Source organism: Ambystoma mexicanum, chromosome 4q, assembly GCF_040938575.1.
Source record: "Ambystoma mexicanum isolate Mex_15411 chromosome 4q, UKY_AmexF1_1, whole genome shotgun sequence".
NCBI lineage: Eukaryota > Metazoa > Chordata > Amphibia > Caudata > Ambystomatidae > Ambystoma > Ambystoma mexicanum.
This window is the reverse complement of record NC_090928.1, coordinates 983361360-983376689: the sequence shown is the minus strand read 5'-3', so window position 1 is coordinate 983376689 and position 15330 is coordinate 983361360. Positions and strand designations below refer to the sequence as shown.

At 44.2% G+C, this 15330-nt stretch overlaps 1 protein-coding gene across 6 annotated transcripts in view; it reads right to left on the bottom strand.

The window, feature by feature from the left end:
* RPS6KC1 (ribosomal protein S6 kinase C1) overlaps nt 1-15330 on the bottom strand; it is a 1976431-nt gene that overhangs the window by 1459048 nt on the left and 502053 nt on the right. The gene's annotated exons all lie outside the window — the stretch shown is intronic.

Genomic DNA, 15330 nt, shown 5'->3' with positions numbered 1-15330 from the left:
ATTGGTGTCTCTATGCCATGTGTCCAGCTGTTGTTCATTATCTCCCGCCTTTTCCTTCTATGTGCCGGTGATCGAAGAGCCAGCTTTATGCATGCCACTTTGTTGACACTTTACGCTGCGTTGTTGTTCCTGCTCAGTAGTTGCGGCAATCCCTGCACGTCCAACCAGGGGTGCGCATCCATCGCAGTCCCGGGAGGATAGCACAGCGGCAGCGTGCGCGTCTTGGAAGCAAAACGACACAAAGCAACAACAGGTTCGATCCCCGGGTCCGCGCTTAGAAACCTCTGAGTGTTTAAGCGCGTTATAAATACGTAACTAAGACAAAGAAAAAACACAATTACACAACTAAGAAAAACTAACAATTCCTGTAACAGCGCCTCGATGCCTGCGGGCTGTGTGAGCGCTTTATAAATGTAAAATAAATAAATAAATTCTCAAAGAAATGTGACCTTCCGTTATGTGAGATCTTCAATGTCGCTGGGTAGATCAATATGTATCGTAGATTTGCTTTCCTTAACCGTTCTCTGGTCTGCCCAAACATTGCTCTGTGTCGTTGCACCAAGGTCATATAGTCGGGATATATCACCAACCTGGAGGAACCCCTTGTGATGGTTCCCCCTTCTCTCAAGGAAGCTAGAATCCTCTCTCTATCATTATAGTTCATGATTTTAGCTATCACCGCTCAGTGTTCCAGGGTCTTCGCTCTTTCCAGTAGATCCACCACCTGTGTTTGGGTGCCCACAATGTTAGACGCGTTATCCCGTACGTGTTGTCCCGCTGTACCTAGGCGATCATTCATCGCACGTATGTCCTGGCGTAGTAGTCTGACATACATGGTGATTGCATCAATTTTATGTTCCAGTGCAGCTTTCAGTGCTGCGATTGCTGCCAGGATAGGTCCTTCTTCCTTCAGTCCCACCTGCGTAGGCAGCAGTTCAACCGCCGAGTGGTCCTGTGATGCCATTTCGTTCCCTTACGGTGTAGGCCTCCATCACCATCTGTTTGGCTTAACCCTTCCGGTTCTTGTCTGGCATTGAGATTTAGTGTTCTTGTTAAGCTGATGCAGAGGTGCTGTGATCCAATTGTTCTTACTTCTGCAGTTGTAGTTCTGGTTACTACGCTATGCACTTTGTTGCCAATTTGCACTTCTCTGAATACGCTTCTGTAGGCGGCACGCCCGTAGCCAGGGGGTCTGTTGGCTCCTCCTGCCTCCTCTGCCGCCCAGTCCTTCGTGGTGTGGCCAGAGCTCGTTCTGCCGGTTTGGGTGCCCCTGCCAGCTAAAGGATTACTGCGAGTGGCTCGCACTGAGGGCACCCCGTTGCAGAGTCCCCAGCACCCTCTTTTATAGCCACTTTGCTTGCACTGTCATTTATAAATAGCTGTGCTCGTAGCTGCTCCCTAGTGGGCCTCGCTGTGTGAGGTGTGTTTATTCTGCTAAGCTGTGTGTCTCTGTCCCGGCTTCCCCCATTTGCTGGGTAGGGTAGGGTGCCAGGCAGGGTGCGCAAAGATGTCTTTGATCCTAAAGACACTGAGCGTTACTCTCATGCACCCGTAGGCGGCGGCAGTCTTATCGGGACAACTTACCGTGATGTGCACTCGCCTTGCCGCCGCAACCCTCTCACCTGTCCATGGGCCGGGTGCCTGCTAATGAGTGGTGCGCTCAGTGTCCTAGCGTCTTCCTGCTTGTTCAGGCTGGGGGGGCTCTGCGACTCCACTTCTCCACTCTGTCCCTGCTTCTGTGCATTCGGCTCCACCAGTCACACTTGCCACGGCACCTCACTGCCACAGTCCGTTGCCTTTTGTCGCTTGCCTCGGGACCGCCTACTCCAGCTGGGAAGACACTGCCATTCTCACCAACCAGTTCCTCAGTCGGTGCGGACGAAGGCTCCAGACGCCATCTTGGGTTCCTTTTATGCGTTCTTTCGGCACCTCTTTCTTCACCATTTTGCAGCTTCTCCACACCAGCTTTCTAACCAATGGTCAGGAGCACCATAGCTTCTTATCCCTACAACAACGATGCATACATACAAATCTTTTAAAGGATCAAGTGGGAACTCTGCTGTTTTGCTGCCTTTCTACATGGCAGCTGGTCATGCCCCCTTGTATCTCGAGAAACGTGAACGCTGTGGAGAAACCCTGATAAGAGCATCAGGTAGTGAACCGTTTGGAAAAGATACCCGGTAGGAGAGTACAACAGGGAATCTGTGTGAGCCAAGAGGGGGATATTCTTCACACGAGTGTAAACCAGGATATCCACAGAGTTTCAGTAGAACATTCCTGGCATAGGAGTACACCAGGAAATTGAACCTTGTGTTGAAAAGGAGTTTTTGTTTTATTAAGTCTTTTGTTAAAGTTGAAGATTTTACTTTTACTTGGCCATCCTAAAAACCATAAAAGACTTTACCATATACTGCAACTTGCGTTACAGAAAGAATCTCTGCTCTGCCAGCCTGAAAGACTTTTCTCCAATATAAGTAAAACTGTATCATAGAAAGAACGTTTTGGGGGGGAATATCAGTGGAAAAGAGACACTGTCATTACCTTTATTGAACTGTGATGTTACTTTTTTCTGAAACAGTTCAGGGGAAGGGAAGCTAAACTCTAGAGATAAGGATTGCTTTGCGGAAATTATATATATATATATGAATTAGCAAAATTTGATGAAAGTAAAGACAAAGTCTATTGTACCCTTTTCATATTTTGTATGTTAGTGTGAGGGTCAGAGGTAATTTGGATATATGATATGATAGGTTATTTATAACACGCTTTATACCGGAGGTTTCTAAGCGCGGACCCAGGGGAATCGAACCCATGTTGCTCCATGTCGTCTTGCTTCCAAGGCGAGCACGCTGCCGCTGAGCTATCCTCCCGAGGATACAAGGTCACTTTGCTTTAGTTTTGGTTTCATATATAGGGATCATTCTCTTTTGGCAAGGGCAAGATATGCCTGTTTCCAATCCCATCTTTTAATAAATATGGCTAATGTTGAGAACCCTACAACTATGTGTCCGCCTCTCATTACGGACACCTCGCATTAGCCCCCTTCTGAATTCCTATAATACATTTTGGGAGTAAAAGAATGTGAGTAACTTCATGTCTGGCAGTTGGAAAGCGAGGAAGGATTCAATCCAGTGAAAAGGATAATAGAGGACTAAGATGCACATGGTGAACGAGAAAATACGGAGATGGGAATCCGAATACATGTACTTGGAGAAGTGAGAGGATGATTTTCCTTGTTCACCCTATAGATGGAGGACTGCAGGGATGAAAATATATGCTGCCCATGAAACCAAGGGAGAGGGTTTTAGAAACAACAGAATATTTTATAGGTAAGATGGTGCATGAGAACGGATGCAAATCAAGGTGGCAAGACATTTAGTCTGGCGTGTGATGAGGTGGAAAAAAAGTGCATGGTATATCTGAAGACCATGAAAAGGGGCTACAATGTGTGTTCAAAGTGGTTCTCCAAAGGGGAATGGTTTGGGCCCAGAGAAGTAACATCATAAAGAACATTGGCGATTTGATGAGGCTTTTTTATTTTTTAAGTACAAATTAAGTTTAATGAAAGAAGTGAGCCTAAAGTGGCAAGGGAGATGTAGAACTTAGATTGTTTTTCAGGTCTCTTACAAGACCCGACGTTTGCAGCACGATATTCAAAGTCAAATGTTAAACCTCAAGCACCTCTGGGGTGATCAACTCAGTTTATAAACTACAAGGGTTCTTATTTGGCAGAAGAAATGTTGCGCCTATATGATTTTGCCTTTTAGACACTCCGCAGCAACCATGAACAGAATTCTGCAGTGTGCGAGTGAAAGCAACTTTTGGTCGGGAGGAGGGTCTGCAGAGCACGGCTGAGGTTGCACAGAGTGTGAATGACTGTGCATTAGGGTATAGGTGAGGGTTTGTAGATTTAGTGTAAAACAAAGTTAAGTGTGCAAAGCCTGGCTATTGGTGTAGAGTGTGGCTGAAATTGTGAAAGGCTTAGTCAAGGTTGTTCTGTGCACAATTACTGTGGTTAGGGTAAGGAAAGTTTAGTATGAGAAAAGTTGTCAGGCTCAGCACAATAATATGGTGGGCTAGTTAATGTTGACAAAGGCTTCTAAAAATACAGTTCCAAGTATCCATGTCATCTCCAAGAAAATAGTTGCTAGTTTCTAACACAGCCAGCAAGTCCAAGCTCGCCAACGATGCGCATTACTTTCTGCAAGTTGATGGTATTTGGGCTGCGGTCAGAAGTGAACAAAGGCAAACATGCATCTGCTTGACGCAGTTTGCCAACAGTGTGCTCTTGATAGGAATTCTGCATTCTGAGCACATTAAATACTGTGTCAAGTGGCATCACCACTTCACTAGTTTGCCAGCCACAATGAAGGATGTCTTCGTCTAGAACAACTTGCTGGACAAATGCAACATTTATCGAATGGCAAATGAAAACCTTTTCTCATTACAGCAAGTTGGTGATAGTCATTCATATCTACATTGAGGCATCATAGACAAAACCAAAATGTTTTCTTACCTCCAAGGTTTGAGATGGTTAGCACAGCATCTCCCTGTCCACGAATATCAGGCTGTTCACTACTGAATAAATGCACATTGACTTTGCGTTGTTCCTTGACCAATGAACTATATTCTTGGCCTTCTTAGCAAAGGGTAAAGCCAATCAATGGGAAGTGCAAAAGCCAGACCAACCGTTTTATACGTTGAGGTTTTTATTTGGGGCTAGTTCCACTCAACAGCAAAACTGACAAATATAGGGTACAAATCGTAAACTTAAAGATGGCCATGATACCATTTCAAAACAGGTCTGTCCTCTGGTACACTTTCCTGTTGGCTGACCAAATGTAGGGAGTGGGTGAAGTTGTTTTCTCAAGGAAAGAAAAACTAAAAGGTTCTCTGAAACCCGCCAACCACAAGGCTGCTTCCCAGCTAGTTGGCACCAGTAAGTAAAATAGCTCTCTAATTATCCAAAAATATTTTTTCTAGGAATTTCAGGGCCTCGGCACTAAACTGTCCCCACGCTTCGTTCTTAATCTTCCTGCTTAATGCACTGCTTCCTTGGACTTCACTTGATGTGGAGACCAATTCTCAGTGTCTGGTCAATAATAGAAAACACTAGTTTGGGGGTATACTGGATGTTCTACCAGGGCCAACTCTTACATGGCCCAGAATTTGCGCTAAGCAGAAGCCACCAGACTAAGCTGTTTCTAGGAGTCTCAACACTTCACTCTCTTAGTCCGCTCTACGGGTATCCTCACTTCTTACCTCCCACCCCCGATATTCTCCTCCCAGTTGGCCAGGGAAAGGCTGTCGCTATTGGATCCTGACGCTGGGGGTGGATATGCAAGGGAGGAGACTTGGGGAGTCGAAGCGAGGCACCCTTGGGTGAGCCGCGGTATCCCCCACTTCCATTTTCCCACAAGTTCGACATGCCCAGGCCTTTGTAGGCTATTACCTGGCCCTTCTCGATTTTTCCAATAGATTGTTCCCCAGTAGACACCAGTCAGGTACTGGGACGAAGAAGAGAAAGCAGCAAGAATGAAGGACATGGAGTCAGCTGTGGAAGCAGGTGTACGGACTGCTGGACTAGAGCAGACCTCTGCAGTAAGGCAACGTGGGAGATAGAGTTTCGAGAACCCCGGAAAGATGCAGAGTGTATGCAGCAGGAAGCAAGGTTAAAGGAAGCTGGAGGCCTATGGCAGAATACGTAAAAAGAACCGGCGTGACTAGGCGAAGCTGTAAAGTGAGGCCCGATCTGCGAGAGATGCATCAATGGTGGGGGCGAAGCCACGGAGAGCCACTGGGGAGACAGAGCGTGGTGCTGCATATGAGAGAGAGAGCTTGTGGCAGCGGAAACCTAGCTGGAACGCCGTAATCACTGACTGGTGAGTCAACCTAGGAAGGGTGACACTGGGACAGCAGGCGTGACCTGTAATGGGCAGACCGTGTGGTCCGACAACTACGCCTAGAACGAGGACACCTACCTATGGAAAAGCCACTTAACAGCTTGAAAAAAAAAAGCTTGTGATTGAATATAAAGGAAATCTTGTGTGAATTGATATTAAGGAACTGAACTTTGTGAAGTTGGTGAAAGATAACCTAACCTGAAGGGCTGGGAAGTATCCCAAGGAATTGCGTTTTTGGAATTGTTTAAAGACTTGAAAGTTTGGGTAAGGGAACCCCTTTTTGCACTGTGGACTATCTTGAACCTGAGGGAAGGGAAACATTTTACAATAGCTGGAAGAAGCTCAGAACCGTTATTTGAACACTTATTATGAGGCTGACATCCCTACACATTGTATATAAATAGAGGTGAGGGCAAGTATAGATTTTGGACACAGACAGATATTTACTTTGGACATCCTGCCAGACTATCCTTAGCTTCATTTAGGTAGGGCAATCCCATTTTTTATTAATTAATTCATTCATTCATTCATTCGACACACCCCAGACCCTGTGGTATCACGGTGTGGTTACAGACATCTTAGTAATTGGTCATACATTTGAACAGCGTACAGTAGTTATTTACAACAAAAGATCATACACAAACACACAAGAACATTATTTACAAGTTAATCAGGAGGGTGTTATACTGGTATTGGTTTAAGCACCATTATAGTAGTATCGGTTAAATGACCAGGTTTTCAGCAGTTTTTTTAAAGCCGGGGAAAGAAGTCTCTTTTTTGATGTATGTGGGGAGGGAGTTCCAGTGTTTAGGCGTTAGGATATAGAAGCTACTACCCCCTGCTCTTGTATTGTTGTAGCGGGGTGACACTAAGAGTTGATTGTCATTAGATCTCAGTGTTCTGGTGGATTCTTTTTTCTGTAGGACGTTGTTAAGATAGATTGGGGCTTTTTTGGCAAGGCATTTATGTGTGATGCAGAGAATTTTAAAGATAATTCTGACTTTTATGGGTAGCCAGTGGGCATCCTTCCTGATTTTGGAAATATCAAACTTTTTTATCCCTAATGCTGGCCTTAAGGCTTGTTTTGCAAGAGTTGCAATTTGTTGAGGTTGGTATTGAAGATCCCTAGCAGTAGCACATTGCAGTAATCCAACTTGGATACTACCAACGCACTAGCCAGGGTGAGGCAATTGGTAGGAGGCATGAATTGCTATAGGTTTGGATGTGTAAGCCGTGGATGATGACAGCGTACTGATGTGTTTGGTCATGGTGAGGTTAGCGTCTAGGTATACGGCTAATGTTTTTACTTGCTTGAGTACTGGGATCAGAGTGCCGTCGATATTAATAGAGGTGTAATCTGAATGGAGGGCAGCTATTTTAGTTGGGGATCCCACAATGAGAACTTCAGTCTTCTCATCATTGAGGCAGAGGCTATTCAGCACCATCCAGTTTTGGATGATGGCGTATATTTTGTTAATGGTCAAAGTGTCCTGGTCATAATTCCCTGAGATGGGTATGAGGATCTGGGCGTCATCTGCAAAGGTTATCACTACATATGATCTCCACCCAAAAATATCGCCGTATATATGGTCGTCAGGAACAGTCATAGGCGATATTTTTTGGGGGGGATCATTTGGGGTGTTTTTGGGAGCAGGGCTGCAGGGGTGTCCCCCGCTCCTTTAAAAATAATGCAGGGGTTCCATGCATTAATATCACTGCAAAAAAGATGCCGATATTTTTGTATGGCGATATTTTTGCGGGGATATTTTCCAAAATAGACCAGACCACAAATAACAGAGCTGAAACTCTGGCCTTCAGAGAAGAGGCGGCTACAAGGATACTAGGGCTGATCAAAACAGCCGGCACTGAACTCACAGCAACGGATAAACCTGAGGCACTAATTCGACAATTAGAGTGGAAAATTCGTAGAGAGATCAACCTCAAGTTACATGCATCCACGCTGGCACAATACTATACTACAAAAAGGAGACCAAGAGGATTACGTGTGAACCTTGAACCCACGTTATGTAAGGAAAACCCAACCTTCGTCAAATGTTGGCACTTAATTCTTAACAAATGCTCCCTCGACCTAATAATCTTAACGATTGAAGAATTAGCACACTCCCTTACAACACTGAATGAGGATATAGAAGGATTAAAAACCTCACTGAGTAAGGCCTATACAGCTGACCAATTGAAACAAATTCTTGAGGAAACCAACCAGAAACTGGCAAATTATAAACAAGAACTCGAGGTCAAAAAGATTAGGAAATTCAGACGGGATACACAAGATTACAAACTTGATATAGTTTACAGTTGGCAAGCCTACTACGGTCATTACCCAAATAAACCTAATCCAAATAATCCATGTAAAACAGGATCACTGTCGACTGGCAATACTTCCTCTGAAGCCTCCAGTACAGAATTAGAAGTTACACCAGACCGAACGGCAGAAGCCACATCAGGGCCCTCAGGCACTCCAGCTAGCGATCAAATAAATAGTGACGCTGCAGCTTTTTTTTTTTTAGAAAAAAGCCAGTTAGAAGAGTACAAAAGAAGAAATCCTCAGAGGAAGAAGGGGTCGAAGAAACCCTGCTAGTTAATATCTCATCGTACCGCCTTTCAAAGATGGAAATACAAGTCCTTAAGAAGGGCTTGTCCTTTGTCCCCAAGAACAACAGTACCCTCTTACGTGAAAAAATAGATTTCTTCAAACTGATGCGCAAATTGAAGCTCAAAGTTTTCTTCAATTCATTGGAGGAGGACAGTATAGATAAGGAACCACATACATTTCTGGAAGTCAGTCCAAAAAGCACCTTCAATCCGCCAATACAAAACCATATTCTGTCAACCTTTGAAAAAACAGTTCTGGATGAGTTTAAGAAGATTCGATTTAAAACCGATGCTCAAGGAAATTTCTCAAAAATAGAGCGTCAGACACTGCAAAACCTCCTAGACAATCAGACCACAATCCTCAAACCAGCAGACAAAGGAGGAGCCCTTGTTCTAATGGACAACCAAGATTACCTCGACGAAATTGAACGCCAGTTGAGGGATGAAGACACTTACTTGGAAGTACCTATGAATCCTACAGAAACAGTGTGAGCATTAATCAAAAGAGTGTTAGATGAGGCTGAAGAGAATGAGGTCATCGCGACACTTCCTCGAAAATCAACATCCAATCATGCCAGTGATGTACATTTTACCGAAAATACATAAGAGACTGATAAAACCTCCAGGACGCCCGATCATAGCAGCTACCAACAGTATCCTTGGACCCCTTGCACAATATCTGGACAAAATTCTCAAACCTTTGATTCAAGAAACACCAACATACGTGAAGGACACAATGCACTTTTTGCAACTCTTGAAAGACACACAAGACACACAATTCGTGAATGGAAGAGACATATTATTCACCATGGACGTCATGTCTCTTTATACCAACATAGCCCACAAAGCCGGATTAGAGGCCATTGAATGGCTCATACTTAAAACCGATAAATGCCAAGGTGATAGACTGTTTGTCCTTACCCTCTTGAAACTTGTTCTCAGTAACAACTTCTTTAAATTTCAAGATAGATACTTCATTCAGGCATCGGGCACCAGCATGAGAGCAGCCATGGCACCATGCTATGCAAATGCTTTTATGTACTATTTAGAAAATGAACACGTCCTCACATCACCAAGGTGGATGAGGCACCTTTCAATATATCGGAGGTGCATAGATGATATCTTCGGTATCTGGACAAGCCCCCAAGAGGAGTTAGAAGAATTCTTCACAATGAACGGGATGAATCCACGTATCAAGTTTACAACGGAAATAAGCACGACAACCACACATTTCCTTGATGTAGAAGTATATGTGTCTGAAGCGAAATTGGAGACTAGGATCTACACCAAACAAACTGATAGGAACAGTTTATTACTCGCTACAAGTTTTCACCCTAAACAGACGATTGACAGCGTACCCTTCAGCCAGTTTTTGCGGTACAGGAGGAACATCTCTGAAAATACGGAATATGTCCGTCAGGCAACTACATTGGAAACTAAATTTACAGCAAGAGGGTACAACCCCACTTTGATAGCCGGAGTGGCAGAAAAAGTTACAAACATCGACCGAGAAACATTACTGGTACCCAAACCTACAAAACCTGGAGAACCACTGGTATATGTCACAACCTATTCGGTTCAGAGCACGAGAATAAAGAGGGTGATCAAGAAGAATTGGCCAATGCTACAACTAGACCCACAATTGCAACATCTTTTTCCAGACCTACCAACATTCGCATATAGAAATAGCAAGTCTCTACGTAAGAGTCTGGTGAAAGCAGAGATTTCCTCCTCCAGTACCTCAACTCAACACAAAGGAACAATTCCGTGCTACAATTGCCAGCACTGTGGCAATATCATAAAGGGCAGCTACATTACACATCCCCATTCAGGCAAGCATATACAGCTACGTCATTCATGCACCTGTGATGCTCAAATCGTAGTATACGAATTGAAATGCCCATGCGGCCTCTACTATGTAGGTATGACTACCAGAAAAGCCAAAACTAGATGGACTGAGCACAAGTCCAACATTTGTAGAAAAAGCTTAAAATCCCCTGTGGCGGTCCATTTTTTAGAGACACGACATACAGTGGCACAATTACAATGTGTTATCCTTGAACAAGTAACAGCTGGCAGGAGAGAGGGCAATGTGCAAAGAAAATTAGCACAACGTGAGATACTGTGGATTGAACTTCTGGACTCTCTAAACCTTCGAGGCATGAATTCAGAGTTTGACCTTATGTGTTTTTTGTGAATTCCGCCCACCTTAGCGGGTGACAAATGGTCATATTACATATATGATGTTCTCTGTCTGATGGTGTATGTTGTCAGTTTGGAAGTCCTTCTGTACCTTGTAATGATGAACAATTCCTTGAATGTTGTTGTGATGTATCATACTTGTAGATCACTAGATGTAACTGTTGTTGTTGACTAATCTACACCCAAATAACAGGTCCATTATCACTCTGAAGAGCGACAGATTAAGGTTACTTTGAAACCACCAGTTAACGACTTATACACAGATGTGAGCACCCCGCGGTTACAGCTTGTACCGCGGTGGTGCCCCCACTCACATCCATTACGTCCTATGTAAACAATCAGAATGCCTGGGAATCGTGTGTTCCCTCCGTCTGTATATAGGCACTTTTTAGTATCCTTAATTACTTACATCTATTGCGACAGACTAAGGTCACTTAGAAACACTCAGTGAACGACCTATACACAGATGAGAGATGGGGGCACCCCGCGGTTACAGCTTGTACCGTGGTAGTGCCCCCACTCACATCCATTACGTCCTATGTAAACATTTACAATGGCCGTGTATATGGGAATCATGTGTTCCCTCCATATATAGACAATCTCTAGTATCCTTAATTACTTAGATCTTTGTTTTCCAATCCTTTGGAATATACCTGGGTCCTTTGGACCTTTGAATCTTCCATAGTAAGTAAGAGCCTACACACACAAAAAACAACTTTGCTGGAAAAATCACGTGATGTGTCGCCATGATTACTCAATGGCGAACCTGCGCTCATACCAACAAGGCCGACTCCGAATGAGCCTCACGTGCATGCGCGGGGTTGCCGTGACTACAGTAAACGCTACAGGCATTTGGTCAGCGGACACTGCAGCAACCGGCACGGAGCGAAGAGCTTCTGTAAACAGGTGAGCCTCGGTAAACTTCCGTACAGCTTCCGAGAGCGGTCTTCCCCTGAAGTCGCTCTGGGAACCACGAAACATCGGAGTGCACTATGCACGCCTTTCGTTTAAACATTGAATCTGGCCACAGAGGGCCATTATACCGTCCCTGGATCAGCTTCTATTAAACACACTGTATTACTAGGACGCATATAAACCCATGAATAATCGACACCAACTCTATTTTTAGGGTTTCTCGTGCCGCTTTCTGCCGCTTCCCAGTCTCCTGAGAGCTTCATTCTGAAGACTGGGTGAGTGATCGAATTTAGTTAACTATGTACCCTCCAACCCTGTGAGACTAGCATGTTACAAATGAGATTCTTTGCCTTTAGTTACCGTTTTACTTTCCTTTGAATAGATCTTGATACCGGAACACAGCAACTTCCCGGGAGAGGTCAGTGACATTTAAACCCCTTATTTTGATAGTTTAGCTTTGGGAGTCAACCTTTATGTATAAATGGATTAAAATACTTGTTATTTTTAAATTCCCCACAGAGGAAGATTGGGCTTATTGCTTAGCAATACGCAGTTCTGGTTTTGATATTTTTGCGGGGATATTACCGCATGGAACCCTGCAAAGTTGGTGTAGATGACACCCATATCATCTAATGCCGAGAAGAGGAGCTTCGTGTAGGCATTGTAGAGTGTTGGAGATAGGCAAGAACCTTGGGGTACTCCGATGGGTACTGGGATGGGATCAGCAGCTTCCTTGCCTATGGCATCTCTAGAGGTACTTTCGGCAAGAAAGGATTTCATCTACATAGTGGCATCATTAGAGAAGTTGAAGTCATTGGCTAGTGATGTGCATAGTTTGTCGTGGTCCACAAGGTCAAATGATGCAGAGAGGTCTAACAGCAAGAGTATGCAGAGTTTCCCTGAATCTCTGATAGTGTCCATTCGAATTCTGAGATCCAGGAGGGCAGTTTCTGTGCTATGGTTTCGCCTAAAGCCCGATTGTCTAGTTCCGAGGAGCAGGTTCTGTTTAAGGCGTGCTTGGATTTGTATGTATGCTATTTTATCTATGAGTTTAAGTAAAAATGGGACCGTTGTTATTGGACTATAATTAGTAGGTACTGTGGGGTCCAGTGTTTGTTTTTTTTTTTTTAGAAATGGGGTGTCCCAGGCTTCTTTAATGCTGGCTGGGACTGTGTTAGAGTTGAAGGAGGAATTGACAAAGTTGGTAATGGTAGGGGTGAGGGTGGATGCGCATGCTTTCACTAATTTGTCTAGGACATTATCCCTTTGCAGTTCGAGGCTTTTAATTTAGAGATAGTGTCTAGCACTAGTTCTTGAGTGACCAGAGCGAAGTGGAATAGGGAGTTAGGATTTTCAGTGGTGATGGGTAGGGGGTTGGCGGTTGAGGCATTTTTATCTGCTAATAACAATCTTTTGGTGGTTATTTTGTTTTGCAGCCGCGCAATTTTAGAGGAGAGTGCGTCTTGTATGGTGGTGCACCATTCTTTACTGGAATTGGCAGGGGTCTTGATTGGGGTGGGATTTTCTAATTCTCTAAGGATAGAGAAGAGTTCTTTGGAATCTGATGAGGGATTGCTGATACGTGTGTTGTATGCATTGGCTTTATGGGAGATAATTGCTGTTTTATAGATTTTGTTGGCATCCTTGAAGGCTTTACGGAGTCAAGGGTGGGATGTTTATTATGGGCCTGTTCGAGGGAGCGTTTGATTCTTCGTAGGGAAACTAATTCTTGGTCTGAACCAGAAGTGGGTCTTTGTGTCAGTGCGTCACATTTTAGTTGTAATAGGCGCTACTTCGTCAATAGTCAGGGTGAGGTATTTATGGTAGTAGTCTGCAATGATACATGGGTCATTGCTGACGACGAAGTTCGTTTCTAGAGTTTTGTTGAAGATGGGGGGGCAAAATTCTCTATGGTAAGCTTTCAGGGATTTCTGGCTTCGAGAGTGTCCATTATTTTAGTCTTGGGAGGACTGGGTTCATCGCTCATGAGGGTGAATTTTATGCATAAATGGTCTGTCCAGCCGAGGGGGGTAATTGAATCTATGGTTATTCTGGTATTAAGTGAGAGGATCCAATCAAGGATTCTGCCCTTGATATGCGTGGGAGCATTCTTCAGTTGGGTGAAGTTCATGTCTTTGAGTGTTGAATGTAGGATTGCAGCTTTGTGATCTTGGTCATCGTGGAAACCTAGATTCAGGTCTCCAAGGATAATGTATTTCGTATTGGGTTTGATGAGTGGTGCAAGAAGTAGTGGGATGTCTATTTCAGGGTGACTATTGGCGCTGGGTGTTCTATATATCACTACAATATTGATCGTGCTTTGGTCATTCATAGCGAATTTGCCTAGCAGAAGTTCATACCCTATGATGTCTTCGATGGAGCTTGATCCAAGTTGTAAATTACTCCAAGCTATGATGGCTACACCACCTCCCTTGCAGCGAGTTCTATCTGCTCTGAGGATATTGTAGTCGGGCGGGATAGCCAGTGCTAGTAGAGGTTCCGAGGCTTGGTGAAGCCAGGATTCTGTGATTATGAATAGGTCCAGATTTTGTTCAGTGATTAAGTCGTGTATTTCGAATGCATGAGCTCCTAGTGACCGGGCGTTGATGAGGGCACTTTTGAGGCTAAGGGGCAGCTTCAGTTCAACTACAGTAACAATCTTGGGCGTCTGAGGCTGAGAGGCATTGGGGGTTCTTTTAGGGGTCAAGGCAGTATGAGGCTTGTATTTTCACTGGATTTAGGTGGTTTTGGTATCCTGAGGGGAGGTGTGAGGCGAGTATGGAGTAATTTGGTGCGTGATCTTAGGTAAAGAGTCCTATCGTTTCCAACCATGGGGTTGGTTTTGGAATCTACTGTAGTCTTGGGGATGATGGAGTCGTCTGCTGTATGATCCATGGGTACAGGCTCTTGCCTGGGGAACCTGGTGGTACAGCTAGAGCTGTGGGCATAATCTAGGCTAATTGGAAATGGTGAGGTGGGTGGAAGGAAAGGCATTGGGCAGGGTATAGAGTAGTGTCTAGGGCATGCCAGTCTGGATAGGCCATTTCTGAATACCAATAGGTGATTACCTGTGCATGGAATGCTATCTTGGATAATGCAGAATGGGAACAACCTAGCATAACTGTATTCAGTATAGGATGAGACTGGAAAGAGATGTACACAGGGCTAGGTTTGGCAGTCATGGGGCTCAATATACAGTATGATGCACGGTTAGGCGGGCATAGGACTAAAATAAACCAGATCAATGCACGGTTTAGCAGGCAAAAGCCCAAGTACACAATTCAATACCAGTAATACAATTTGGTGAGGTGTGCTAAATGCAGAATGCAACCAGTAACATAAAATGTCAGGGTGCGCTAAATGCAGAATACAACCAGTAACATAAAAGGCATGTTAGGCTGAATGCAGTATACTGCCCATAACAAAATATGGCATGGAGCGTAGATACAGTATGCTACCAAAAGCATAAAATAGCAGGGTACATTAAATGCAGTATACTAAAAAGAGGGATATAGCACGATATGCTAAATGTAATATACTCACATGTGGGGAGCACATGATGAGGCTGCTTAAGGTGGTGGGGTGCTAGTTGACGATCCTTACTGGTCGGTAAGTAATAGTACTTTGCTCGGTAAGTAGGTCAACATTTAAACATTGCAGAGAGTGCTAAGGCTTAGAGTCATTTCAATCCGTTAGG